Below are 27,841 nucleotides of genomic sequence, written 5' to 3' on the forward strand. Positions count from 1 at the left end.
CTCTGAAAACGTTACCTAGTACTGCCGCAGCAAAGTCCCCGCGAGGCGCGTGTGTGAATTTATACCCTTTGTCTCAGTTAACGTTCGCCAAACTGTTCAAAAACATTTCAAAAAGTTTGACCGATGATTACGATACTCCCTAAATGTGAAATGTGACCGCAGCTCTGTGTTTTCATTCTGCGATATATCGGCTTTCTCGGACAATCTCTCTCGTGCGGCTCGTTGCAAACGGAGCGAAGTGTGGCGCGACTGATTGCGTAGCCAGCGCAGGGGTGACGCGTCGGTACGATTCACAGCAGCAGCCGCCACCGCCAGACCTCCCAGATGACGCGCGCTACTGTTGTGGCGCCATCTCGTAGCCACCGTCCCCGCACTACGCTTTTCTTCTCACCCTTTCGCCATACCCCGCTAATACGCTTTCCCCCTCGTCATTCCGCTGCACCCCCCTCTCCGTTTTCCTCCTCGCGTCTTTCATCGCTCGCTGCGCTGCGCGTTCGCTCAGTTTGTGATGCTGAGCCGTGCTCCCTATAAGGGCTGCACAAATATGCATCTTTTCCCACCCTAAACCTCTACTTCTACTCAGTTATGCCGACGCTCGCCGAAGGAACGGGCGCCTAAGAGCTGCGCTCTGAAACGCGGTGCAAGATAAAATTATAAGGCCTACGGTTTTGGTCGTCGGATGCCTGACAACCGAACTCTGATCTTGCACCGCGTTTTCTCAATATTTATTTTTTTCGTTGAAGAGCTTGGCTAACGTTAGCTGGGATACCGTATATGTTCAGACAACTTTGTCTTAATATATGTGACGCAGGTTGGACTCGACCTGGCACCGAAGAAATTTAAGCCATCTTTCTTTTGTAAGTGAAGACAGTCACATATGTCCAGTGACACATACCCAGTGGCCCGACTTGGCGTAAAAAAAAAAGGTTTATTGAAGAGTGGCACATACCTTGTGGCACTTACCCATTGATCCAAGTTGGGGTGAAAGAAGCTAATTGAACAGTGGCACATAAGCAGTTGAACATGTATACCCAGTAACTTAAGTTGGCATGACGAATCTGACCGAAGGTGGCCCGACGATTGGTTTTCCAACCCAGTCCATTCCGATGCCGATGGTCTAGCCGATGGTCCAGACCGATGAAGTCCGATGGTCTAACCATTAGACCATGAATAACACATTGATCCAGGTTGGCGCGATAATGTTTACCGACAGACAGACAGGTATAGACACTCCTCAAAAGGGTACTTGAAGTACCCTAAAAATGCTAATCGCAATAAAAGGGGTAAAGCATAGGAAATATTCATGAGTGTGTACCATACATAGGAATTAGTGCATTATAGCGGAGCCTAAAATGTCCCTGAAACGTTTCGGATAACTTTTGTCGACGCGTACGGTACAGCTCACAGTTCAAGTGAAGCGTCTCATATCATAGCTACGGACGATTACAACTTACCCTCCTCCCTAGCAATGCATTCCCTCCTCAACTCGTTCGCCGAGTGATCGGGGCTGAGCTCCGCCTTCGCTGACTCTACGTCATGTTGTGACGTGTTGTCGTCTACTTCCGGTTGTCTTGGAGCCAGCACGCGAAGGCTCTCCAACCTCTCCGCTAGACGCCCGGCCGTCGATCCCCAGCGAGAGCGATCAAGCAGCGTGCGTTGCGAGCGTTCTGTCGCAGCGCCGAGCGTGTCCGGTATTCCGGTAACCACAGGCGAGCTGGGTATTTTGACGGATAGGCAGAGGCGTAAACTAAATCTCCTCCATACGCTGTGATGAAGGAGCATCGTAGACGTACTTGAGCGGCCTGATTGGCATGCACGGTCCAGCCGTCTGGTGGCGCAGAGCTTAACCAGCCAAATACAGAGCTAATATTGCTGTAACCAAGTGTAAACCATTTTGAACATATAAAACGACAACGTGTTCAAGATTATGCTCCTGCCGAAAATCTGAGCCAGCAGCAAAGTGAAAAAAAAAACTTGGTTACTGTTATATTAGCTGTGTGTTTGGTTGCGCTTTGTGCCGCCAGGTGGCTGCACCGTGCAAGCAGTTCAGGTTCTTGCGCCTCCGCTCATCACGTAAAACGTGGTAAAACGGCCAGTACACTGGCGCTTACGTTTACCTGAATACCGGACACGCTAAACTCTTATTGCGATAGCAATTATATGGACACTTCAAGCAGATTTCTGCCGTCGGAGTCCCCATCGCCGTGAGGTTCCGTACAAAGCCCAAGGCGATAAAATCGTCGCCGCGCGCCTTATGTGCGACTGACGCGCCATCACGGAGAGGGAACGCACGGCGGAGAGCAAACGCGACTTCCGTGGCGTGAAACGCCGCGGTGGTATGGGAGGCAGGGAGCGGGGGCGACTCTTTGCTGCAGCACCAAATGCGTATCTTGCAACCGGGCCCAAGGGGAACTGGCGACGAAATCGCCCACGCGAAAGGAGCAAAGCGGAAAGGCAGCCAGGGAGGGGGCGGCTTCTACGCTGCCAACAAATGCGTTCATGTACTTTGTGCTTTGCGCTTGGTTCTTTATTATATGTTTGCGCCGGTACGGGCTGCCGGTGTTGTCGCGCGCGCTGTATCTTGCAAGCGATCTCCACACGGCTCTGACTGTTGTATGCGCTGTGCATTCGGCCACTCAGTTTCCGTTGAAGCGATAGACCGCACGAACCTTCGCTCGGTGCAGCGGCTGCGCTTGCTGCCAGCGTTTTGACAGTGGTTGTATGCGGTCATCGAGTGATCTATTCATGTGTGCTTGTGCGCGCTGACACCACGCTTGTTAATTCAGTTAGTAAGTGAATGTGTCCAAGTTTATGCAGCCGATAAAAGTACTATCCCTACTCAAAATAGCTCTCTACTAATTTGCTATCGCAATTGATGCTTCTCCTTTCGGGAGAAACTGCGATATTTTTTGTGGCAATCCGTCGACATGAAGTGACTGCCACAAACGCGTAGATGCTGGCGCCGTTTGGATACCGACAGTCCGATGCGCTGCAGCCACTCCGCTCGACTTGCGGCCTTGCAGCGGGGCACGATGTCGCAGCTTGACATGTCGCCGATCGCTACGCTTGCAGCCCACAACGCAACAAGGGCGAACCATGGTGCTCGCGAAAAGAAAGAACAAGACCAACACTGACAGCGCAGCTCTCGTGAACACAGAACGCGTTTTAACACAAGCAGACGACACTTGCTGTGGGCCGGAAGTGCTTTTAGTGTAGTGATACATGTCCTTGTGCATTCCCTTTCTGTTACTTTGTTTTTACAGAAACAAATTAACTAACATCTAAACTATTACGAACGACATTTGTTCACTATAATGTTGGAATAATTACCGATAACGCGCCCTGGGCAGCCAATCGGATACCTTGCCCTACTGCATGTTGTGGTCAAATCCTGCCATTTGGTTACAAAACTCAGCTGGTTGGCGTGCTGCGATCGGTAGCGATGTACCTTTTTAAAACCTTATAATAAATTACACGCTTTATGTGGAGCGCTTAGATGCGTCAATTAATGATCAGAAAGACCTACACTATAACGACTCAGTACGTTTGTACAAAATCGTCAAAATTGTTTCAGGGTCCCTTTAACTTAAACTCCGTTGAATGTGTTCTGGAAATCAGAACATCATCGTGATAGCGCAGCGCTTCGACTCTGATTTCGCAGATGCAAAAAGGAAATAAAGAGTACAAACTCACGCACTCTTTCGAGGACAAGAGTTAAATCTGGCGCCTTAGACCAACCGGCCATCCTGACGATACCGACCGCAGTAGCTATTGCAACGTTGGTCGCAACTTGGAAACTCCGGTGCAGGTTGAAGGCCGTTCAACCACATCAATTAAATTCGTTGAAAATAAGTCATACAACACACGCAGACCGGTATAGCTGCTGACTGTGATAATGAGATGACGAGTGGTTTAGGCTCAAAGGCTTTCTTATTATAATTTCACGATTATTTTACAGTATCATCACGCCTTTGAAAAATCTTCACGTACTACAGGCGAACTCTATTCATGCAATGTGCTTCCGTTATGTTGTTTTAATACTCCTTATACATACTCTGCAAATTACTATAATATCGTGACAGTGCAGCCTTTCAACTTTCTCCTCCCGCTGATAAAAAAAAAACGGTTCATTAATCTGTCAGGAGTGGGGTTCGAACCCACGCCCTCTTTTGAGGACCAGAGCTTAAATCTGGCGCCTTAGACCACTCGGCCATCCTGACGATAACGACCTCAGTAGTCAGTAGTCAGTTGGTCGCAACTTGGAATCTCCTGCGAAGATTAAAGACTGCTACACAACATCACCTATATTCAATGAAAATAAGCCATACAACGCAAGCGGACTGGTATAGCTGCTGACTGTCATGATCAGATGACGCGTTGGTTATGCACATGGCGTTTGTTATTACAACCTCATGATTATTTTACACTATCATCATGCGTTTGCAAAATGTTCACGTACTACAGGCGAACACTATTCATGCAATGGGCTTCTATTATGCTGGTGTAGAACTCTGTATACATATTCTGCAAGCTAATATAATATCGCTACCAAGCAGGCCTTTGACTTTCTCCTTCCGCTGATGAAAAAAACGGGTCATTAATCTGTCAGGAGTGGGGTTCGAACCCACGCTCTCTTTCGAGGACCAGAGCTTAAACCTGGCGCCTTAGACCACTCGGCCATCTTTTTTTTATTTATTGCTGGTCTTTGACAACATACAGACCCCACAGTGTAGAACAAAATCACAAAAAGCACAACTACAAAACATATTGAAAAACATGAAAGCCAGCAGTCCAACATGGACTGGCGTTGTCTAACTAAAATTCTTTTAATGCTTTCAGACGTTCTATCCTCGACAGCCAATCGGGTACACAATCTTGTGTTTTCTTTATTTCAATGAACCGAGACATACTGTCTCGAAAATACATACGAGCAGGCCTAGCGTCTGGGTCGCAATGGTACCCAGCCATCCGTGCCCGCCATAAACAGTGGAGGCCATTGAGCATTATTAAATCGTATGGAACTCCGTCCTCATTCTTTATCGCTAGGTACCTGATTCCATGTGGATTCAACGGAAACTACTTCTTGATTGTACGTTTTAGGACGTCCCAGAAGTAGACCCCTTCCCAGCAATGCAAGAACACATGATCTACTGTTTCAGGTTGCTTGCAAATCAAGCAGTGCGAGCCCCATGGTACAAGGAAGCCACGTTCTTCCATGAATGTTTTCACTGACAGCGTTCCTGCGTGTAGCTTAAAAAAGAATGTTTTTACCCCAGTAGGCACCTCCATTCTTTTCACCCGTTTAAGGACATCCTGTCCTGGTCCTCCACTGTATACAGCTCTGTACAATGGCACTGGAAATACAATGTCGCATACATCTTTATATAATGTCTTTCTTTTCACGTCAGAAAGATAATCGAAAGAAAAACGCACAGAAAGAAAGCGCACACTGTCGACTACTTCTTTAAGACAGCTGCGAATCGCCCCTGGCATACTATTAGTACTAACAATGAGTGCCGACAAGGCGTCTCTTAACCTGAGCTGCAATACCATACGCATAAATGGATCACGCACATCCCGAAAAAAACAAAAACAAAAATGTGTTGACAAGCTGTCGTACAAAAAGATGCACCAAGCCCAGCCCCCTTCCTTCACCCGCCTACATCTTTCCCAGTTAGATTCCCAGATAAATACGGCGAACACTCTGTGCAACCTTTGCACGTTTACCCTTGAACAAAACAACGTCTGCATGACGTACCACAGCTTCGTAATGAAAAACATATTGCATACAGCTGCCCTTGCAAAAATGGACAGGTTGATGCCTTTCCACCTGTCTGCTTTCTCTCTTGTTTCTTTTATTTGGTTCGTCCAGTATTCCTCGCTATGTTTGTAACTGTCCAATGGAACACCCAGATACTTGGTAGGGGTTTTCACCCTGCTCACATCAGCAAAGTTGTCTGGGGCCGAAGACCACTCTCCGTGCCACAAACCGAGGGACTTACCCCAGTTCACTTTACTGCCCGTCACATCACAAAACTGTTTCACAACGCGTATTGTTTCCGTTACACTTTCTCTGTTTGTACAACACACGGCGATATCATCTGCATATGCCAGGAGCTTGACTTCTGTGGCTGCCAAGCTATAACCGCGTATTTGATCATTCTCAATTATCGCCAAACACATCGTTTCTATGTAAATCGCAAACAAAAGAGGACTGAGGGGGCAGCCTTGACGAACAGAACGCATGACGTTAATGGGGGCCCCCAATAATTTATTCACATTTAAGCGTGTTGTGCAGTTATGATACGCCAACGCCACTCCCTCAGCGATAATGGCACCCACATTAACATGTTCCAGAATGGCAAAAAAAATATCATGAGAAACACAGTGAAACGCTTTCTCGAGGTCAAGCTGGAGCGCTGCGACGCCGTCGTAAGTGATGTCACAGCACTCGAGCACGCACCGCATCGTATGAATATTCGAAAAAATTGACCTGCCTTTGATCCCACACGTTTGGTGGTCTGCGACTATTTCTTTGATGACGCTTTGAAGTCTGGCTGCCAACACCTTCGTGAAAATCTTATAATCAACGTTGGTTAAAGATATCGGCCTATAAGACGTCACGAGCATACTTTTCTCCGCTTGGTCACTCTTAGGTAACAGGATGGTATGCGCTTTACCAAAAGAAGGCGGCAAAGTTTTGTTCGGATACGCTTCGTTAAACAGGTCTCTTAACGAGGGCGACAGTTCTTTCTTAAAATCTTTATAAAAACACGCACTCAGACCGTCAGGTCCAGGTGATTTACCACTGTTCAAGTCATTAATTGCCTTCTAGACTACCTGTTCTGTAATTTTCCCTTCTACTCAGTATTTCGTGTCGTGGCTTAATCGCGGCATGCGACCGAGAAAAACCTTTGTAAACTCATCTACATTGGCTTCTTGAAATGCAAACAGCGACTGGTAATACTCTAAAAACGCTCGGCCTATGCTCTTATTATCGTCGACAAGTGTGCCGTTCTACGCGACCTTATCGACCTGATTACGTAGACCATGAGCTTTTTCAAGTCCAAGCGCCCTTTTGGTGGGCGTCTCCCCCGCTACTAATGCGTTTGCTCTTGCGCGCACAATCGCACCTTGATAGCGTTCTTTGTCCAACTGCTCAATTTTTTCTTTAATGGTTCGCATATCTTGCTTATACGCCCCTGGCTCTTCGCACTCTAGCGCTATCAGCTGCTTAAGTATCTTTCGTAAGTCTCTTTCTTTCATTTCTCTCTCAAACTTTAAGCAGCTTGATCTTTCTATTGCTTTCATTTTTACCTTCTGTTTGAACCATTCCCATTTCTCTGCTATTGTTTCAGTACTTTCGTCGCTTACTTCCATAACGGCCTCATGTATTGCCTCTACAAATGGCTCGTCTTTTAGTAGTAAGGCATTCATTTTCCATAGGTCCCAGTTAAAAGATTTGCTCTTCTTCTTCATACCTATGTTACACTTCACCACGCAGTGATCTGAGAACGACACAGGTGCAACAGAATAACTGTGGCACTTTGGAATCATGTCCTGTGACATGTACAAGCGGTCTAACCGCGCAGGACTGCTGCCTTGAAATCGCGTATACGTCACTTCCCGCTCCCCCTCCAGACACTCGCATACATCGTCTAGTTCACTTTCACTAATCAGCTTAGCCAATATATGGCTGCTCTTATCGCCAATACTAGCATTATTGGATCAATCCCGAGCCCTCAAAACACAGTTGAAATACCCCAACAAAAGCATGCACCTATCACGGCTAATATACTGTAAAAGATTCGAAAAAAAAATAAAGCACGCTCTTCTACAGCATTTGGCGCATATATGCATATAACTCTGAATTCGACTCCAAATACAAAAGTCGCAAACGACCATCTTCCCGATTGACATGAAAATACACTTTCAACCACAAGGTCGGGTAACTTCTTAATAAACATGACAGATCCAGCGGACAGCCCTACCGCGTGGCTCACCACCGCATAATATCTGGTGGTGAAACGCCTCACCATGCTCCCGGTCTCCTCCCCGTTTACTTTGGTCTCCTGGACAGCTAGAACGTCTATGTCTTGATCAGTGGCCAACCATAGGACTTGACTCTGCTTACGCAACCACTCGGCCATCCTGACGATAACGACCTCAGTAGACATTGCAATGTTGGTCGCAATCTCCTGCGAAGATTGAAGGCCGCTCAAAAACATTACCTATATGCGTTCAAAATAAGCCATAGAACACAAGCGGACTGGCATAGCTGCTGACTGTCATGATCAAATGACGCGTTGGTTATGCACACGGCGTTTGTTATTATAACCTCATGATTATTTTACACTATCATCATGCGTTTGCAAAATGTTCACGTACTACAGGCGAACACTATTCATGCAATGTGCTTCCATTATATGCTGGTGTAGCACTCTGTATACATATTCTGCAGACTAATATAACATCGCTACCGAGCAGGCCTTCAACTTTCTCCTTCCGCTGATGAAAAAAAAACGGATCATTAACCTGTCAGGAGTGGGGTTTGAACCCACGCCCTCTTTCGAGGACCAGAGCTTAAACCTGGCGCCTTAGACCACTCGGCCATCCTGACGATAACGACCTCAGTAGTCATTGCAACGTTGGTCGCCACTTGGAATCTCTGCGAAGATTGAAGACTGCTGCACAACATCACCTATATTCAATGAAAATAAGCCATAGAACGCAAGCGGACTGGCATAGCTGCTGACTGTCATGATCATATGACGCGTTGGTTATGCACACGGCGTTTGTTATTATAACCTCATGATTATTTTACACTATCATCATGCGTTTGCAAAATGTTCACGTACTACAGGCGAACACTATTCATGCAATGTGCTTCCATTATATGCTGGTGTAGCACTCTGTATACATATTCTGCAGACTAATATAACATCGCTACCGAGCAGGCCTTCAACTTTCTCCTTCCGCTGATGAAAAAAAAAACGGATCATTAACCTGTCAGGAGTGGGGTTTGAACCCACGCCCTCTTTCGAGGACCAGAGCTTAAACCTGGCGCCTTAGACCACTCGGCCATCCTGACGATAACGACCTCAGTAGTCATTGCAACGTTGGTCGCAACTTGGAATCTGCTGCGAAGATTGAAGACTGCTGCACAACATCACCTATATTCAATGAAAATAAGCCATAGAACGCAAGCGGACTGGCATAGCTGCTGACTGTCATGATCATATGACGCGTTGGTTATGCACACGGCGTTTGTTATTATAACCTCATGATTATTTTACACTATCATCATGCGTTTGCAAAATGTTCACGTACTACAGGCGAACACTATTCATGCAATGTGCTTCCATTATATGCTGGTGTAGCACTCTGTATACATATTCTGCAGACTAATATAACATCGCTACCGAGCAGGCCTTCAACTTTCTCCTTCCGCTGATGAAAAAAAAAACGGATCATTAACCTGTCAGGAGTGGGGTTTGAACCCACGCCCTCTTTCGAGGACCAGAGCTTAAACCTGGCGCCTTAGACCACTCGGCCATCCTGACGATAACGACCTCAGTAGTCATTGCAACGTTGGTCGCAACTTGGAATCTGCTGCGAAGATTGAAGACTGCTGCACAACATCACCTATATTCAATGAAAATAAGCCATAGAACGCAAGCGGACTGGCATAGCTGCTGACTGTCATGATCATATGACGCGTTGGTTATGCACACGGCGTTTGTTATTATAACCTCATGATTATTTTACACTATCATCATGCGTTTGCAAAATGTTCACGTACTACAGGCGAACACTATTCATGCAATGTGCTTCCATTATATGCTGGTGTAGCACTCTGTATACATATTCTGCAGACTAATATAACATCGCTACCGAGCAGGCCTTCAACTTTCTCCTTCCGCTGATGAAAAAAAAAACGGATCATTAACCTGTCAGGAGTGGGGTTTGAACCCACGCCCTCTTTCGAGGACCAGAGCTTAAACCTGGCGCCTTAGACCACTCGGCCATCCTGACGATAACGACCTCAGTAGTCATTGCAACGTTGGTCGCAACTTGGAATCTGCTGCGAAGATTGAAGACTGCTGCACAACATCACCTATATTCAATGAAAATAAGCCATAGAACGCAAGCGGACTGGCATAGCTGCTGACTGTCATGATCATATGACGCGTTGGTTATGCACACGGCGTTTGTTATTATAACCTCATGATTATTTTACACTATCATCATGCGTTTGCAAAATGTTCACGTACTACAGGCGAACACTATTCATGCAATGTGCTTCCATTATATGCTGGTGTAGCACTCTGTATACATATTCTGCAGACTAATATAACATCGCTACCGAGCAGGCCTTCAACTTTCTCCTTCCGCTGATGAAAAAAAAACGGATCATTAACCTGTCAGGAGTGGGGTTTGAACCCACGCCCTCTTTCGAGGACCAGAGCTTAAATCTGGCGCCTTAGACCACTCGGCCATCCTGACGATAACGACCTCAGTAGTCATTGCAACGTTGGTCGCAACTTGGAATCTGCTGCGAAGATTGAAGACTGCTGCACAACATCACCTATATTCAATGAAAATAAGCCATAGAACGCAAGCGGACTGGCATAGCTGCTGACTGTCATGATCATATGACGCGTTGGTTATGCACACGGCGTTTGTTATTATAACCTCATGATTATTTTACACTATCATCATGCGTTTGCAAAATGTTCACGTACTACAGGCGAACACTATTCATGCAATGTGCTTCCATTATATGCTGGTGTAGCACTCTGTATACATATTCTGCAGACTAATATAATATCGCTACCGAGCAGGCCTTCGACTTTCTCCTTCCGCTGATGAAAAAAAAAAGGGATCATTAACCTGTCAGGAGTGGGGTTTGAACCCACGCCCTCTTTCGAGGACCAGAGCTTAAACCTGGCGCCTTAGACCACTCGGCCATCCTGACGATAACGACCTCAGTAGTCATTGCAACGTTGGTCGCAACTTGGAATCTCCTGCGAAGATTGAAGACTGCTGCACAACATCACCTATATTCAATGAAAATAAGCCATAGAACGCAAGCGGACTGGCATAGCTGCTGACTGTCATGATCATATGACGCGTTGGTTATGCACACGGCGTTTGTTATTATAACTTCTCTATTATTTTACACTACCATCATGCCTTTTCAAAATGTTCATGTACTACAGGCGAACTCTATTCATGCAATGTGCTTCCATTATGCTGGTGTAGCGCTCTGTATATAAATTGTACACATGACAATTACATCTCGACCATGCAGGGCTTTGACTCTCTGCTTCCGCAGATGCAAAAAAAAAAAAATGATCAGCTAACGTTTTTTGGAAATGGGTTGGAACCCACATCAGGGCCTACGTCAGTTCGAATCCAATTAAGTCGGTAAGGTGCTTCCGCGGCCCAACCAAATCTATTCGGGTCATCATCACCAACAATTTGGACATTTAAGATACCTTAAGCTTAGATTTTATACTTGAAGCATTTCACGTAGTGCCTATTGAGCGACCTCATGGAGCATCTCGACCACGCGAAGTGCCATAAGTCTTGTTTACATCATGTGTTCATCTTTCATTAAAAATATCCACATGCACAGAGGTTTCAGAGGTTTTCGCTTTTCACGCACAGGAACAGTAAAAAAATTCAGGACAAGCCATTTCGCAGACAGCTTACTTTCTTCCTGAATCGCAAATACACAAGAGAATAAAAAGTATCACAACTGCATCGGCGAGAATGATACTAGTGCGTTCTCGTTGAAAACTCTTGAATTTATCGTCTGAAGATTAGTGTTCTAACTTTTTTCTTTACTTCTTTGAGTTTTCAATGGCCGCATCACTGAAGTATCTGTACATGCACCATTGTCAGAAACTCAGTCGCTGTTTCCATATTCAGGTATGCGAGTTACCTGAACGCCAGCTGCCACTTCCTCTCAGAAGGGGAATGGCGCTCGCTTTAACTTTTCACCAGTTTGTCTAGCTATGTTCCAAACGGCTGTCTTTCAAGCGCATCTCGGGGCCAATGTGATAATGTTAATATCACATTATCAAATTGTGGAGGAAGTAAAAAAAATACGGTAGACGTTAAAGTGCAAAGTGAGGACTATACATGCATGACCGACTGGAAGAAGGACTGGGTTGCGTTTCGGACTTAAGAATCGGGACCTTGACAGTTTGATATGCATTTCGCTTTGCCTGCAATATATACGTTTCGTTGTTATCAACACCTTACAAATATTTTAAGATGATGCGCTACGCCTCAATGCGATGAAATTTGAGAAAAAACAAAGATGATTTGTCTGCTGAAAACACGGTGACACGGAAGCTGAAACATTCATGTTGCGCTGCTTGCTTCAGATGCTCGTCTTTTCCGTTATCTGTGCATCTAAGTTCTGGCTCTTGATGTCTGCTACCAAATGTTATGCGCTCCAGGAGACGATACTGTGTAGTGCAAATATTGATACTTTTTGACCACATCGTAATAATGGTATGTTTTACGGGGTCTTTGGCACGATAGATCTGCAACAGAGATTAGCTCCACGTCTGTCGTTGACGTACCGACTCCCAATAAAAGTAGAAGTTACTGTTTGACGCGCAAGACATCGTCTACCTCGGCAGAACTATTTAGGTTTCTCCAGGCAACAGCAAACATTGCTGATAACAAAGTAAATAATAATTGCGTCATATATTCTGACTCAAAAGCAGCCCTGGAGTCAATAGCTCAATATAGTGTTTAGGCCGATTCCTGCTCACTGCCCTATGCGATCGCAATGACACTGACCAGAGCTTCACATTCTGTTCATGGAGTTAGTTCACTTTTAGTGGATTGCCAGTCATATAGGTCTAATCGCAAATGAGGCAGCGAACCTTCTGGCGGCTGATGCTCACTCCTGAATGCAATGACTCATTTGGAGTTGCTTCAATTTGACGCCAAGAGCCTTCTATGGAAGCTGCGTAGAACGCTGTCTGAAGATACGTATATGGTTCAACGAGCAAGCAAATACGCCAATGCTGCATCGAACCGACCCTAGTCTGTGGTTTTCTGTGAACATAAAAATTGATCGTACTTAGGTACCCTTCTGCACCGTTTACCACTGGACATAGCCCCACACCTCGTTTTTCGCACCTAATAAAAAGAAAGACAGCCTCCTACTGCTCTTACTGTGACACAACAGACATGTCTGGGCAACAGTTGCTCATAGATTGTGCACAGTGTGGCCAGCAGCGAGTCCTTTTTTGACATCACATCAGCCACTTTAGCGGAAGTGAATTTTCCATTACGAAAGTACTTGGTTCCTGATCATGACCTACCTTGACAGTCTTAAGGGAATGTCTGGCAGACAGCAATCTGAATAACATGCTTTCAATTCTACATTTTTATGAATTTTGTGTGAATTGAAAGTTTAATGCAGAGTCTACTTGAGCAATGAAATTTGTGCACTATTAGTTTAGCAGCGCTTATATTGTACAGTGTGTAGTAACTCTGACTATATAGGTCGCTTTTCCTGGTTTAGATTGTTTTACTTTTGTTTACAATTAGTTTTTGTAGACTTAGTATGTTTGTGTGTTTGCGACATGCGCGAGCGTATTTCTCAGCTGTGTGCTGGGACAGCCGGCTCTCATGTAGCCTACTTTCTCATCGGTGTGCCGTAATTAAACAGTTACAAAAAGACCAAACGCATCAGACGGGCAAATGCCATGTCGGCATAAGTGACATATCCACAAGCCCCTGTTGGTACCCGAACACCCAAGTAATACGATTATATACACAGTGCTTGACACCAACGGTGAGCTAAATGCGCAGACGCGGAACGACAACGGGGATCGCGCAGATTTCAGCAGTACTGTGACGTAGCCTCTGCTAATTTTCACAACCCATACGAATCTTTGGGGTCTCTAGGAATACCAATCATCTTCAAAACATTTCTAGAATGCATGCTGCTTTGGGGAACGCGTACGCTTTGCTTATGCTGCGAATGGAACGCTCGAACAAAACACCTCTCCGCATTCTTCGCTGGCGCCGCAGAGAAAAGTTTGCAAAAGAGTAATGGTGGCGGTGCATACCGCGAGGCCTACGTGGCGGCATATCACCCCTTTCAAAAAGTGACCCCCCCCTAGCAGGTGCGCACACGTCGAGGGGTGCTTGGCAGCGTCAACTGTTGAAAGCTCATTCATGCATCGTGTAGCACAATCCTGCGGGCACGTTTCAAACGATCGCAGCACGCAGACGAGAAGACACATCCGGGCTAATATTTGCAGGAAGCCACTATAGACCTCGCTTCAACACTGATGATAACCCAAAGCATCTGTGCCGCGATCGCAGAGTCCTTAATTATTTACCGAATTTGCGATGAACCTAGGCATAATGCGGGCAGGCATTGCAAAAGCGGGCGCACAGTATTTTCAAATGTTCTTGCTAGTTTGCCTGCAATCTTGCGAGGAGATGAGCGATTGCTTTAGAAGTCCTGGAGAGGCCTCTATTGTTTCGATCGGAGCAGGCAGTTGTTCTTGAATTGTACTCGATAAGAGTTAGCACAGGTAAGCTTTTTTTTAAGAACAGCATCTAAGAATTTAATGACATAATGGCGTCGTTCAATCTGAGCAGTGTACGCATGAAAAGCGACACAGGCTTCTACGCGTATAGTCGCGTGCAATATGAGCTGCAACTCTAATATGGCCTTAATATAACAGGGACAACACTGGCGCAATGCGGTGTTGCTGGAGAGAGGAAGATTTCAAGAAATCTTTCCGCAAACCCACGCACACAAGCCGCCGGAACAATACCAGCCATTCTGCGAATGCTTGTGTATTCGTAAGTCGGTGTTTAGATGCTGACTTCGATTTTCGCTAGCGCTTTTTAAGCCTTCATCGAAAGGTAAACGTCTATAAGTCCATAGTCTATATATATATATATATATATATATATATATATATATATATATATATATATATATATATATACAGGGTGTCCCAGCTATCACGCAACACGATTTAAAAAAAAAAGGGGGACGGCGCTACGCGAAGCAAACCTAATGCGTATTGTTTCCAGTGCAGTGGAGTAGCCGCCAGTAATTTTTTCGTTACTGAGATTTAATTAGCTAATTGTGAATAATTATCTAACTCGAGAAGCACTGTCCTAATTATCAAAGTGGCAATGAGAAAGTTATAGAGCAACATGAAAAACTCCCGATACAGCTTTCTGTTGCTCAGTACGTGCTACATAAAAGTGTTTTTCCGAGCGTGAAAGAAGCCCGCGAATACACGCAAAGTGCCTCGAGTGACCAGTCGCGCGGCCATTCTGGGTGTATTCGCGGGCTCCTTTCGCACTCAGAAAAACTTTTATGTAGCATGTACTAAGCAACAGAAAGCTGTATCGGGAGTTTTTCATGCTGCTTACAATTTTCTCATTGACACTTTGGCAATTAGGATAGTACTTCTCGAGTTAGATAATTAATTACTAATAGCTAATTTAATCTCAGTAACGAAAATATTACTGGCGGCGACTCCACGTACTGCACTGGAAACAATACGCAATAGGTTTGCTTCGCGTAGCGCCGTCCCTCTTTTTTTTTTTAAATCGTGTTGCGTGATAGCTGGGACACCCTGTATATACATTATATATACAGTATATACTAGTATATTTATGTAGGAAAGAGACAGGCCCAATAAATAACATCATAGTGCAGTCGTCTCCAATGGCCACTCGTGCTGTGCACTTTCCGATGACTGGTGAAGTGCTGCCGTCGGCGACTCGTACTGTACAGGGCACGGCTGGTGTCAGAACTTTCCCGAGTCTTCGGCGAAGAGCGGCACCCATAGCAGACAGCTGCGCTCCTGTGTCGACGAGAGATGTGACGGGAACACCATCTACTTCAACGTCCAGTAGGCTTCCACATGTAGGCAGGGACAAAACAGGATTTCGGCCGGACCGTAGTTGCAGCATCATCTCCAGGAGCTGCTCCGCCTAGTCTTCATAACTGAAGCGACCGGTTGTAGATGGGGACGAAGAGCGGCAAACGAGAGGCGAACGAGGACCGACGACCTTGCGGAGACGGGGAGCGGCTGGGTCTCGGCGGAGCACTGTCGTCATTAGGGTTCTGAGTAGGCGTGTTAGGCGAGAAATTACGAGGACTTGGTGCTTGACGGTAGTAGTTCTGGGATGACCAACGAGGAGACGACGACCAGCGGCTGCGGCAGTGACGGGAGATATGTCCAGTTCAAGAACAATAAAAACATGTGGGCTTATCAACCGTTGTTCGCCATTCAGTGGGGCTGCGACGGGGCGGGAGATAACTCGGCGTCAGCGAGCAAACAGCCGGAGGAACCTGATAAGCGTTGAAAGAGCGGACCGGGCCCGGAAGCACAAAACTTGCTATCTCCTCACGAACAATCGCTTGTATCAGCGCGATGGAGGACAGGCTGTCCCGTGAGTCAGACCGAACTGGAGCCGGAGACATGGCCTCCAGCTCGCGGCGAATAATGCGTGTTATGTCCTGCGACTACGGCACCGGAGTTAACCGCGATGGGTCTTCGCACGAAAATGTCACGGTGGTATTGGGAAGTCTGTCGAACGTTTGTGCGATCGATTCGGTGACTCTTTGCTTCTTCAATGCGTCGACACTTTTTGATAATTGTATCCACCATCGCAAAGTTCCTGAACATGAGACGTTTGAAGGCATCGTCTGCTATGCCTTTTAAGGTCGTCTGCTATGCCCTTTGTCTGCCTCTGTCATTTTGTTGTCGGCCTTGCGGCAGAGGGCTAGCACTTGTTGTATGTAAGCAACGTAAGGTTCTGTTGACGTGTGAGCGCGTCATCCAAGCTCCTTTTTCGCTGCCAGCTGACGACTGATAAGTCGGCGAAACAGGCCTCGCAGTTTCTTTTATAGATGTGCCAGCTAGTTAAGTCGACTTCATGCGTCTCATACCATTTCCGCGCGGTTTCTCGAAGATAGAATATGAGTTTCGTTAGCATCACCGTCTGGACCCGCATGTTGTGGTTGCTGACTCGCTCGTACATATCAAAGCAGTCCTCGATGTCCGAACCATCCATGCCACAAAATTTTCCCGGGTCTCGGGGATGGGCCAGGATGACCGTAGGCACACACTGCTGACACGTTGCCGGTTCGTCGGAGGAGGCAGGTATAGGGTACGTCCGCTGCGAAGTTCCGTGCTTGTACCCCACCTCTCCACCGAAGTGATGCAGGAAAGAGGCAGGCGCAGAGATGCAAACCGAAGTGTATTTAGAGTAGATAGAAATGGCACCCAAGCAGCCACAGTCTTCGTACTTCTTTTTTCGAGACACCTTTTTCGAGACACACACACACACACACACACACACACACACACACACACACACACACACACACACACACACACACACACACACACACACACACACACACACACACACACACATATATATATATATATATATATATATATATTATATACATACATACATACATACATACATACATACATCGTTACCATTAAACAAAACTGTCAGCCCTTCCACTGGGGCGGAGATCGAAGACCAGCGAAGGCTGTACTATGGTGGAAATGATGTATTTCCAATCATGACTATTAGATGTGATGATGTAATTGGTTATTTGAACTACTATAGAATGAGAAATATATATGATGCGGTGGTTTTCATTTATTTAGTGACCACAGGGACCATGGGCTTATGGTCGCTACGGTACACCGCCATAGGGTGTACGGCAAACGTTGGCACGTTCTTCATAAATACGTCACCAACGCCGGGCACGTTCGGCGCGAAGGCGGGCAAAACGCCGCTGCCTTGGACACCAGTTCTGCGTGTTGTTTGTGTGACCGCACACAAGCGCTGTCAAAACGCTGGCGTGAGCAAGCGCGCCAGCAGCCGCGGGCGAAGGTTCACGCGGTCTATCGCTTCAAGGGGAAACTGAGCGGCGAAAGCACAGCGCATACAAATGTAGGAGCCGTGTTGCAGATCGCTTTCAAGATACGGCGAGCGCGACTGCCTGGCGCCGCGCAAAGTGCAAGTTGCTCGTAGAGCAGAAGCCGCAACCCTTCCCTCCCGCGCTGCCTACCCGCTGTCCTCCTTTCGCGTAGGAGATTGAGTCGCCAGTTCCCCGTCACTCGTTGCGCGGCCGGGCCATGGCAAGTCATGAGGGCAACTGATAAGAGCGATAGCGCGATGTCTACGTGGCGGAACGGCTAAACGCCGTTGTCAACACTGTTAGGGAAGAGGCGGGCGAGAGCCCAGAGAGTCTGCGGCACAGGCGGCAGAGGCCGGCAGGGCTGCGCGCATGCGCCGCAGTGGGAGAGCGGGCACGCACACGCACAGTCTAAGGTTAACGCCACCTAGACTCGAAGTCTAGCTGGCGTTGCTAGGGTGCCTCAATGCCCTTCTCGCCCATCGCTCCCCTCCCACTGGGAAGTCGCGTTTGCTCTCCGCCGTGCGTTCGCTCGCCGTGAAGGCGCGCGTCCCTCCAGCTCGCACGCTTTCGCTCGCACATACAGCATACAGCCAATGAGAGTTTTTTTCTACATCCGGGCGTGACCATCGAAGAATAAGCCCTTAACAGCTTCGCTCTAAAAAGTGTTTTTCAGAGGGTTTTCCGATTGCTAATGCTGACGAACGTAGGCATCATCAACAAATGACACACTCGGATGGCAAAATGAAAATTATGCATACGTGACGAGAAATACCGAAGGCAAAATTAAAAAAAAAGAAATGAAGTATTGTCCGGAGTGGGGTTCGAACCCACGACCTCTTGCGAGGACCAGAGCTTAAATCTGGCGCCTTAGACCACTCGGCCATCCTGACGGTCGTAATGTCGGCTTCACCTGGAGCACAGAATGCGGGGCTCTGAGGTGAGTCTAAGAAAACAATCATTGTTCGCCCACGTGTGTCTTCGTCACCGGGAATACCCAAATCATGTCAAACGTCGTTCAGCGTCTTTGTTAAATAAGAACAAGTTAAAAGGCATTATTTCGCATTGTATGCATTGGTATGTGACTTGTTTAGCATGCAACCCCAGTTGTATCTTTTCTGATCCTGTCAGCTCTAGCCTATCTTTTTTATGTGGTTGATGTAAGAGAAAAAAAGAAAAATTGCTTAGATGAAATTGCTTGTACTAAACATAAACATGTTTATGTTTAGTTCGTAACTAGTTTACAGGTATCTTGAGTCATACATGCCTGCTTAGAAAAAGGTTGTGTGATATGTTTGTAGGCATTTGCGTGTTTTGTCATGTGTGAATTTTAGTGCATTCCTGGAGGAGCATGTGCACCGGTTTATTAGCAGTGCCTTCTGGTATACCCATGTCGCTTTTTAGTAAATAAATAAATAAATAATAAATAAATAAATAAATAAATAAATAAATAAATAAATAAATAAATAAATAAATACCACGCGCCATAAAACATTGGAATGACCTTCTATTAAACATCCCCATCGAAACAGACATAGCTAAACTTCAAGAACTTATACGCCTTCATAACACCTGGCATTTCTTCTGACGTGGCTCTTGTGAATCCTTTTATTGTGGTAGTAAATATATATATATATATATATATATATATATATATATATATATATATATATATATATATATATACACTCCATCCATATATAGACGTTTTCACGAGGGCGCTTCTGACGGTCTGGCGTGGAGAGTATGTGTCAGTGTGGCCAGTTCGGTCTGGACTGTGAGCTTGCCTTGCGCTTGCATTGCGGAGTGGTAGCTTTCCTTCGATGTTTCCGTTTATTTTTGTTACAAATGACTTACGCTCGTAAATAATGGCATATACTCATCAAAAGACTATATGCCAGCACTGTGCAGTTTATGGGTGCACAAACAACCAGCGGAAAATAACGATTTTGGGGACTATAGTGTGTCCACAACACAGCCCTCCGCAAGAGCACTGCCGATGCGGTATGTTGACGCTGCGCCGGTTTCCCGCATCACCTGAGCACTGAGCATTACAGTCTCCTGCTAACCAATGCACACATCAGTTAAATAATGCATTTTGGTAAACCCTTTTCGGCACATTTACCAATAGGTTGCGGGAATTGTCAGCTCTTTGATGCAATATTTTCTAGTATGTAGTAGCAGAGGCTACATTTCTTATTTCTTCAAACACCACTACATTCCAGTGCCCAATACGGGGGTCACATGGCGCACTTTGGTGGTGATCGAGCCCGATCAGTATCGAATTTCTCGGTCGCGATCGCGGTCGAACTTTCCGATCCAGATCGGGTTCGATCGCGATCAAAAATGGCAGTGTGACACCGCGGTATGAAAAAAATGGAAGCATTCTGCAAGAGAACTAGTAGGTAAATACACTTTGCAACGATCTTGAAAAATCGTGTTCTATGAAAGATGTATGCAGCCCCTGTGTCCGCCAAAACATTGTCTCTGCGTTGACACGCGCCCTGCGCGGCCCTACTCATAAAGGTAATTTCGAAATCCAGTACCTGTGCTGTATCTGTTCGCCGCAGGTACCGCGCTGCTCGAGCGCTACGCTTCTGTTTTGACATTCGATTATAAGCACCCTGCGCTGCACCATAGTAGTAGTAGTAGTAGCAGTAAAACTTTATTATATTCAGAAACCGGACAGGCTCCTACCCCAGTACCCAGAGGGGGTAGGGGGTTAAAGACGGAGTTTGTCCAGCAGGGGGGTGCCCCTATTCCAAGGCCTCACTAGCACGGGCCATCCGCTCAGTTCGTTGGATCAGCACCAGATTCAATAAATTTTACATGACTGAGCTATTGAGTTGCGTCGGAAGCGTATGGAGTAACCACCGTCCATCTACCAACCACTGACACGCGTCGGCGGGCCGCCGGCGCCTGGTTCTAACCATTGCCCGACAGCTACGTACGCGCCTGCTTTCGCTAAATGAGGTTACCCTCAACCCCGTGGAACGTAATGGTGATCATATTCAATCGAGGACTGCAGTCGCATGTGCTCAGCAATAAAAATAAAAAAAATTGTTGCATTCGAGAGGCAACAACGAACGGGGTAAGAAATGCAGCTCCACTAACGTGAAACCTGGGGAAGTGCGAAACACTGATGCGCCGGTCCTGGAGTAGCGCTACAGCCCAGGCGTGATCTCACGCGACGGACGCTGACCACCCGGGCTCCTAAAGTGCTTCGCACCTAAAATACCACTGATTAGCACGCCAGGGGCGGTATTCTGTTAGAGTCTACTTAGTGGACAGTCCATTTCGGCTGTCGCTGATTGGCTGCTGCTTGACGTGCAGGAAGGAGACTGGCACCTGCCTGCACGTCAAGCAGCAACCAATCAGCGACAGCCGAAATGGACTGTCCACTAAGTAGACTCTTGTAGAATACCGCCAAAGGTCCCGACACTGCAGATGCAGCTGCTGCCGATACCAACGACGACGCCACATCCATTGGCTTGGCTTTCCATTGCCATTGAACTTCACTAGAGTGTACTAGAATACTCCAACTTCACACTGAGCGTTCACGCGAGCACGTGAAACATGTAACAAGTCAAGCGGCACAAGACAAGCGAAGCGGAAGAAAACAATCGAAATAATGCTCGGCGAAGATCACACAACAGAAGTGCGGTCGGCCTGCCCTCGCAAGGCTCACAGTCCAAAATGGCGGCATAACATGTTCTGACGATAGACGTCACCCGTGTCTGGCAATGGCGCTATAGACTCAAACGTCGGTTTGGGAAAAGGTCTGTATATGCCGTCGCCGTCGGCGTCAGCGTGATATTCCGTGTAAAGTCCAAACACGATAACACCGTCACCGTGCGCCGTATGCTGTCTGTGCGAGTGAAAGCTTTCGATGGTCAGCCGATATCGCGGCTCAATCTCGCGCGCGCGAGGGAAGAAAGCGGGGTGGAAGCGCGCTGTCTTCTGTCGCGCGCGAGCCACGGATAGGATGCGAGGGATGGAGGGGGACTTCTACACTGGCGGCTGCTTCTTACGCCACGGCCGCGCGGGCGCCGTATCTTGAAAGCGATCTGCGACGTGGACAATATGCGCGCCCATGCGGGCGTCATCTTTAAAGCGATCTGCGATGTGGACAAAGTACGCGAAGTGCCGGTAGCTTTGTATGCGCTGTGCTTTCGACGTTTAGATCGCGTTGAAGCGAGAGACAGCACGAAGGTCAATTCGCCAGCTGCTGTCGCGCTTCCACACTCCAGCGTTTTTACAGGGAGTTTATTCGATCATCGAGCGAGATGTGTTCATGTTTAAGTGTGCGCGCGTGAAACCGTGCTATTTATTTAGTTAGTAAGCGAATGTCTGCAAGTTTATGCGACCGATAAAACTAATAACCTTACTTCGTATAGCTGTCTACTAATTTCCTATCGCAATCGATGCTTCGGCTTTCGTGCGAAACTGCGACTTTCTTTTGTATTGTTTGCAATTGCTCGATGCATGCATTCGTTCTGCGTTAATGTTCCTGGTACATTTTTACTTCTTTTTTTTTCTTTTTTGATGTTGTTACTCTGGCGTTGCAATATCAGTCGTTTGTTTTTTCCTGATTTCTGTGAAAGCTAGATTGTTCCATGATTGTTTCATGTGACATCGTCCGTCCCTGTGTAATACCATCATGCCGATGGCCCTCAGGGGTACAGTGAACCAATAAATAATTAAGTACATAAATAAGTAACTGACACAGTGCGTATCAAGGCCCTACACGATGCAGGTACTTTGTGCTAGGCTGTCAAGTTTTTCTGAGTGAAACATAACTACAGCATCATATAATTGTCAGTTTATGCTGGGTTTTACGAAGGAGATGCCGCGTCTTAATGATAAAACTGTTATCACGATGATAGCAGTCATGTGATAACTATTATCGCGGGCTATAAGCATCGCATGTCGCCACGGCACACACTGTGAAAAACAAACAGCCGCGCAATTACTTAATTATGCTAAAAGATACCGATATGAATGTCTTATTGTCGTGGACAGAGGGCTAAATTATTTATGCGGTACTGCATCCTAACGTGTACATCCGAGCTTTCACTAGTGAAGAACTGCTGGATCACTTAAATAGTCGTGTATGCCTAAGGCAGGGCTGCACATCTCAAACCTGCGAGAGCCACACGGGTCACACTTTGGTGGGAAAGTTTGCATCTTTTGCTTGCGGAAAGACAATCTCTTTGGTTTCATTCTATTCTCTTCTTAGCACATCTTGTAATGTCACTGTTGCTGCTTGAAACCAGAGGTGGTTCTTTTCAGAGTCACCATAAAAAAAAAAAAGAAGAAAAGAACTGCTTACAGATGTGTGTGCTTCAGAGAAGAGACTCAAGTTTCAAGGCATTCTTATTTATACTTCCGTATTTGCTTTTAACAAGTTCGGTAAAAACCGAAGCAGTTTCTGCGCGCTCTGCGTGCCTTTTAGCTTCGGTGAACACTTGAGGTGATGTAGATCTAACAGCGCAACTTTAGCTCTTTTCCAGCGTCACTAAAAAGGAGTCACCAAACAGGTGTTTGCTCGGTTTCTTATCTTCGAATGACATGAAACGCTGTTGGAATGCTGTTGAAGGCTTCTCGACATGTTCTGAAGATTTCTTCATGTACATGACACTGTGCCCTAGAAAATCAGTTAGAATGTTGTGACAAAGACGTGATGATGAAATATGATGTGGCTGGAAAATGTTGCAGCTTTCTATGTTAGAGCGAACTATAAGTGACTTTGTCTGCAACCTAATATCGCGAATGAGTCAGGATGGCAGTATGTCAAGAAACCGCATTACCGAGCCTTCGTCATTATGTTACGAGTTTCTTACACTTTGTCGATGATGAGCAGCATGTTATTTGTGTCAGCCTATTATAAAGCCTTGAACGACGTCGCTTGGGTCAATGACACCACATCCAAATACTCTCGACTGACGCTTACTCCCGATGCGCCTCAATGCGGTTAAATCTTTGTCAAGGCTGCAAACTGAGGCGCAACATGCACCAACCAAAGACATATCTGTTCGCAGACTCTATCGTCTGCGATCATTCATTGAAAGCTTATTGGGAAAACACATGTTCGATTCAATTACAAACGCTGCTACAATAATGCGGTCTCGGCATTGGTAATTTTACGGATATATGATCGGGGGTCGCACGTGTTTTTCATCTGTTCTCAACAAAGTGCCTAGAGCTTCAACAACATTTTTGTTTTAACGTTCCCGAGGCCGACTACGGTCATCTCTTGCACTGCGTTCGGCAAAATAAAAATTTAGCGATGTCGGAGCTCTGGTCTAAGGAATGTTTGATATAATAAAGCTTTTCTCTTTCTTTAAACTTCTCATTAACTCCTAATTTACCTACGCATGTACCTTTGATCGTTTAAACAACAAACATTTTATTGTGGCAGGGGTAGACGAAGCACGCCGAAGCGACTATACAGGGTAATGCCAACTCCGCTTTGCGTATTGTAAACCGCTACTTGATGTGTCAACTAAAGCCGCTATGTGTCGCATGCTCATTATTTTTGGTGGGTTACCTTAAAAACAATATATTGTCAGAAAGACAGATGAAGAAAGGGAAGAAGAAAAAAGAGAACATTTGTTTGAGGAAAGATAGGGACGTCGACCCGAAGTTAAATTGTTCTAGCTTGCAACTTTGTGAAGAGGGAATGAGGAAAGAAAACAAATGCGTTGTGACAATTTACGACCGCGAAGCAGAACGTGAGTATATATGCAAACTTTTATCTCCACTGTGAATGTCGTCGTAAATTTCTGAAGAACGGAACACTCAAGTAGTGCAACGGTGGCTCGCTTAGATGGCACAAAACCGGGCCAAAGAAAATTTAAAGCTTGGCGTTGCTTTGAACAAGAAGGCATCAAATCTAGCATGCTCCCTAGTGGCTATTGGAGTAATTTGTAATTTCTGTTTTTCTTTCCTTCATAATATGGGCTTAATTGGCAAGTTCTAGCATATCTATATCACCTTTTCTTTTAACAGCGGAGCTGTTTAAGCTCTTGGTTAGGCCGCGTAGTGGGAACAAAAACCTGTGGGCTGATCCTGGAGGTTGTGCAGAAAGGGTCCAAGCGCAATGGCACATACCCCAGTGAACTAGCGAAGCTGTTTAAGCTCGAGGATGGGCCGTCGAGTGTACGTCGCAAAACCTCCGCCTGGCGATGATGTCACCATGCGTCGCCTAGCAACGCTTCCCCCCAGCTGCGCCAACCGCGCCGAGCCTCGCCACAGCTGCGTGAGCCGTGACATCATCGTGCGCGCTGCATCGCTTTGCCTTAGCTTTGCCGACCCATGACGTAACCGGGCCGTGCGGAGGTTGCCGCAGCTGCGCAGACACGAAGCTCAGCCGTGACGTCACTGCGCCGATCCACGGGATATATATAGCTCCGCGTCGCCGCCGCGGCGACACCAAAGGCTCGTCGTCTCCGCGCTGAACACATAACAGTGCAGTGAAGATGGGGCTGCCGAAGAAGAGCGTCACTCCCGAAGAAGAGGAAGCGCGACGCGTAAGCCGCCGCGCCGCTACTCGAGAGCGAATGAGACGACTTCGGTCCGATCCCGAGTACCGCGCCGCCGATGCAGCGGCGAAACGTAAGTGATTCGTAGAAGATGCGGAGTTACGAGCCCACGAAACCGAGCAAGAACATTTGAGCGTCCAGAAGCGTTCAGATACTTTAATGACCAAGTGTTCATTGCTCCATGGGCTGTAGATGATTCTGGGGTGATCTTGCGCAAATCGTGGCCGAGTCTCGAAGCATAAAATCGCGAAATCTTGGTCGAACCGAGATAAAGCTAGGGGGTCGGCAGCTTCACTGTTTGCCCAGTGTTCGCACCCCTAGTGTGAAGCTGCCCCTCATTTTTTTTATTTCAGTGATATCTCTATCAACACCATCCACTTTGTCTCACTGGTAGATACCATGATGGTTGGTGCGCGATAGCTCTACGGCTCTGTTCATACCATGAACATAAATTTTCTCAGCTGTTTTTTTTATCATTTTCTTGCCGTCTTTCTCCTAAAACCTTGCTGTCCGTGATGAACTTTTTCTGCGTAGAGTACCTTGTAGGCGGTGACATACACACCGGTAGATTTCTGTGCGTTTCTTTGAAGAGCTCGGTCGCTCGCTCTCTCTCTGGCCAAGCGCTCAGCGCGATAGCCTTGCTCAGTGGCTGAGATCAACCCGGTAGACAAGATGGTCAAGAGTCACCACTCTGCCTTTTGCAAAGGTGAAGTGCGTGAAACGAATTCATTACGCGCGTTCGATCACCCCCTTTGATTTTCCCTACGAGGAACATAAGCTTCGCGACATGTTTCGAAAACGGAACATCGTTCTTCGGGACCATGTCTCGAGTCGGGGCTTCGCTGCGTATACACTGTGCGTGTGCTTTAATATACAGCGCAGCAGGTAACTGTGGCACGACCTGGCCGCAACTTTCACTAATCATGAAATCCTCGCGTGAACTAGCCTACCTGCCGAGGGGGCGCGCCCTTCAGCGCCTGTCTGCGGCGGCGTGCGTGCCAGCGCGGACAATGTCCAAACAGGGGCGGCGGCGGCGTTCACACGCCTCCCGGACCACAACAAGGTCGCGTGCGGCGTCGGCAGCAGCAGCAGCAGCAACAGCAGCAGCAGCGGGCGAGGATTCCCTCCGGGGCCCGACGCTTGAAGGCGGCTGCATCGCTCATGTTCGCGGCATTGATCAAGGCCCGGTGCGCTTGAGGGCGGGTGGGATTTGAGGCCACGATCAGATGGTGTCGAGTAGGCGCTTCTTCTTGTCAGAAGCCCTGCATACGAAGCGTGTACGCCTGGCACAAGACAGATGGCCCGAGCTGCTTTGCTTGGCTGCTTTCATCGTTTTATTGCTATAACAATTTATATGAACACCTCAGGTGCTTTTTCCGCGGTCGTCGTCACAGTCGGTGTCGCCGTCGGCATGTGAGTAGCGTGATGTTCCGTATAAAGTCCTAGTGTGGTAACATGGTGCCGTCACCGTATGCATTATGTGCGAGTGAAAGCGTGCTAAAGTACACCGGACAATGGTCGCTCAATCTCGCGCGTGCAAGGATAAAGCGGGGAGGTTGCGCTCTCGTCTGTCATAAGCGCTCAAAGTACCATGGGGGGGGGGGGGTGGGGGGGGGGGGGGGGGGGGGGGGGGGGGGGGGGGGGCGCTCTACTCCTCTGGCAGCTGCGTACGGTGCGGTCACGCGGGCCCTATTTTTGAAAGTGATCTGCGATAGGACGGAGTGCGCCGAGTGCTGATAGCTTCGTGTGCGCTATGCTCTAGTGTCTCCTAGTTCGTGATAAGCGAGAGGAAGCACGAAGGTCATTCGTTCGCTCCTCCGGCGTGTTGCCATCGAGTATGCTAAGTTATTGAGGTGTCAAAAGAAAACAGGTGTCAATAATTGGACACAACAGCATTCTAGTTACCTTCCTCTTCCCTTTCGTCTTTTATCAGTCCCCCCTCCCCCTTATGTACGAGCTTACGTGCTGTCAGCCTACTTTCTGAACTTTCTTCTTAACCTTCTTGCAGGTGTCTCCCTGCGTTACTTCAATGCAAAAGCAAACATTGTTGAAACTACTATAGCAAATACGTAGCTCCTGCCTTTTCTAGCACCTGCAATTATCAGGCGGTTACCGGAAGAAATGTGGTTATCAACGCACGGAGACCGGTATAATATCTGAAGTATGCCCTGGGACTGTGACATCGCTGTTAGATTTTACTGATCTTGGTGACTGGAAGCAGTGCCCCTCATACCTAGTGAAACGGAGCAACCCGATGAGTATTGCCTCCACCTCTCCAATTAACTCAGTTTAACCTACCTGCTTGCTGTATAGTGCATGAGTACCTGACAAGCTGGAA

The 27,841-nt window shown here is 47.0% G+C and overlaps 8 non-coding genes across 8 annotated transcripts; all 8 read right to left on the bottom strand.

Annotated features, from left to right (window-relative positions):
• Positions 1-4,136: 4,136 nt before the first annotated feature.
• On the bottom strand, positions 4,137-4,220 carry Trnal-uaa (transfer RNA leucine (anticodon UAA)). The gene has a single exon. It is a non-coding gene; the product is annotated as a tRNA-Leu (tRNA).
• Positions 4,221-8,536: 4,316 nt separating this feature from the next.
• On the bottom strand, positions 8,537-8,620 carry Trnal-uaa (transfer RNA leucine (anticodon UAA)). The gene has a single exon. It is a non-coding gene; the product is annotated as a tRNA-Leu (tRNA).
• A 387-nt stretch (positions 8,621-9,007) lies between these two features.
• Trnal-uaa (transfer RNA leucine (anticodon UAA)) lies at positions 9,008-9,091 on the bottom strand. The gene has a single exon. It is a non-coding gene; the product is annotated as a tRNA-Leu (tRNA).
• Positions 9,092-9,479: 388 nt separating this feature from the next.
• On the bottom strand, positions 9,480-9,563 carry Trnal-uaa (transfer RNA leucine (anticodon UAA)). The gene has a single exon. It is a non-coding gene; the product is annotated as a tRNA-Leu (tRNA).
• Positions 9,564-9,951: 388 nt separating this feature from the next.
• Positions 9,952-10,035, bottom strand: Trnal-uaa (transfer RNA leucine (anticodon UAA)). Its single transcript has one exon. It is a non-coding gene; the product is annotated as a tRNA-Leu (tRNA).
• Positions 10,036-10,422: 387 nt separating this feature from the next.
• On the bottom strand, positions 10,423-10,506 carry Trnal-uaa (transfer RNA leucine (anticodon UAA)). The gene has a single exon. It is a non-coding gene; the product is annotated as a tRNA-Leu (tRNA).
• A 388-nt stretch (positions 10,507-10,894) lies between these two features.
• Trnal-uaa (transfer RNA leucine (anticodon UAA)) lies at positions 10,895-10,978 on the bottom strand. The gene has a single exon. It is a non-coding gene; the product is annotated as a tRNA-Leu (tRNA).
• A 7,790-nt stretch (positions 10,979-18,768) lies between these two features.
• Positions 18,769-18,852, bottom strand: Trnal-uaa (transfer RNA leucine (anticodon UAA)). Its single transcript has one exon. It is a non-coding gene; the product is annotated as a tRNA-Leu (tRNA).
• Positions 18,853-27,841: the final 8,989 nt, after the last annotated feature.

This window comes from Dermacentor silvarum, chromosome 2 (genome assembly GCF_013339745.2).
Source record: "Dermacentor silvarum isolate Dsil-2018 chromosome 2, BIME_Dsil_1.4, whole genome shotgun sequence".
In the NCBI taxonomy this organism is placed as follows: domain Eukaryota; kingdom Metazoa; phylum Arthropoda; class Arachnida; order Ixodida; family Ixodidae; genus Dermacentor; species Dermacentor silvarum.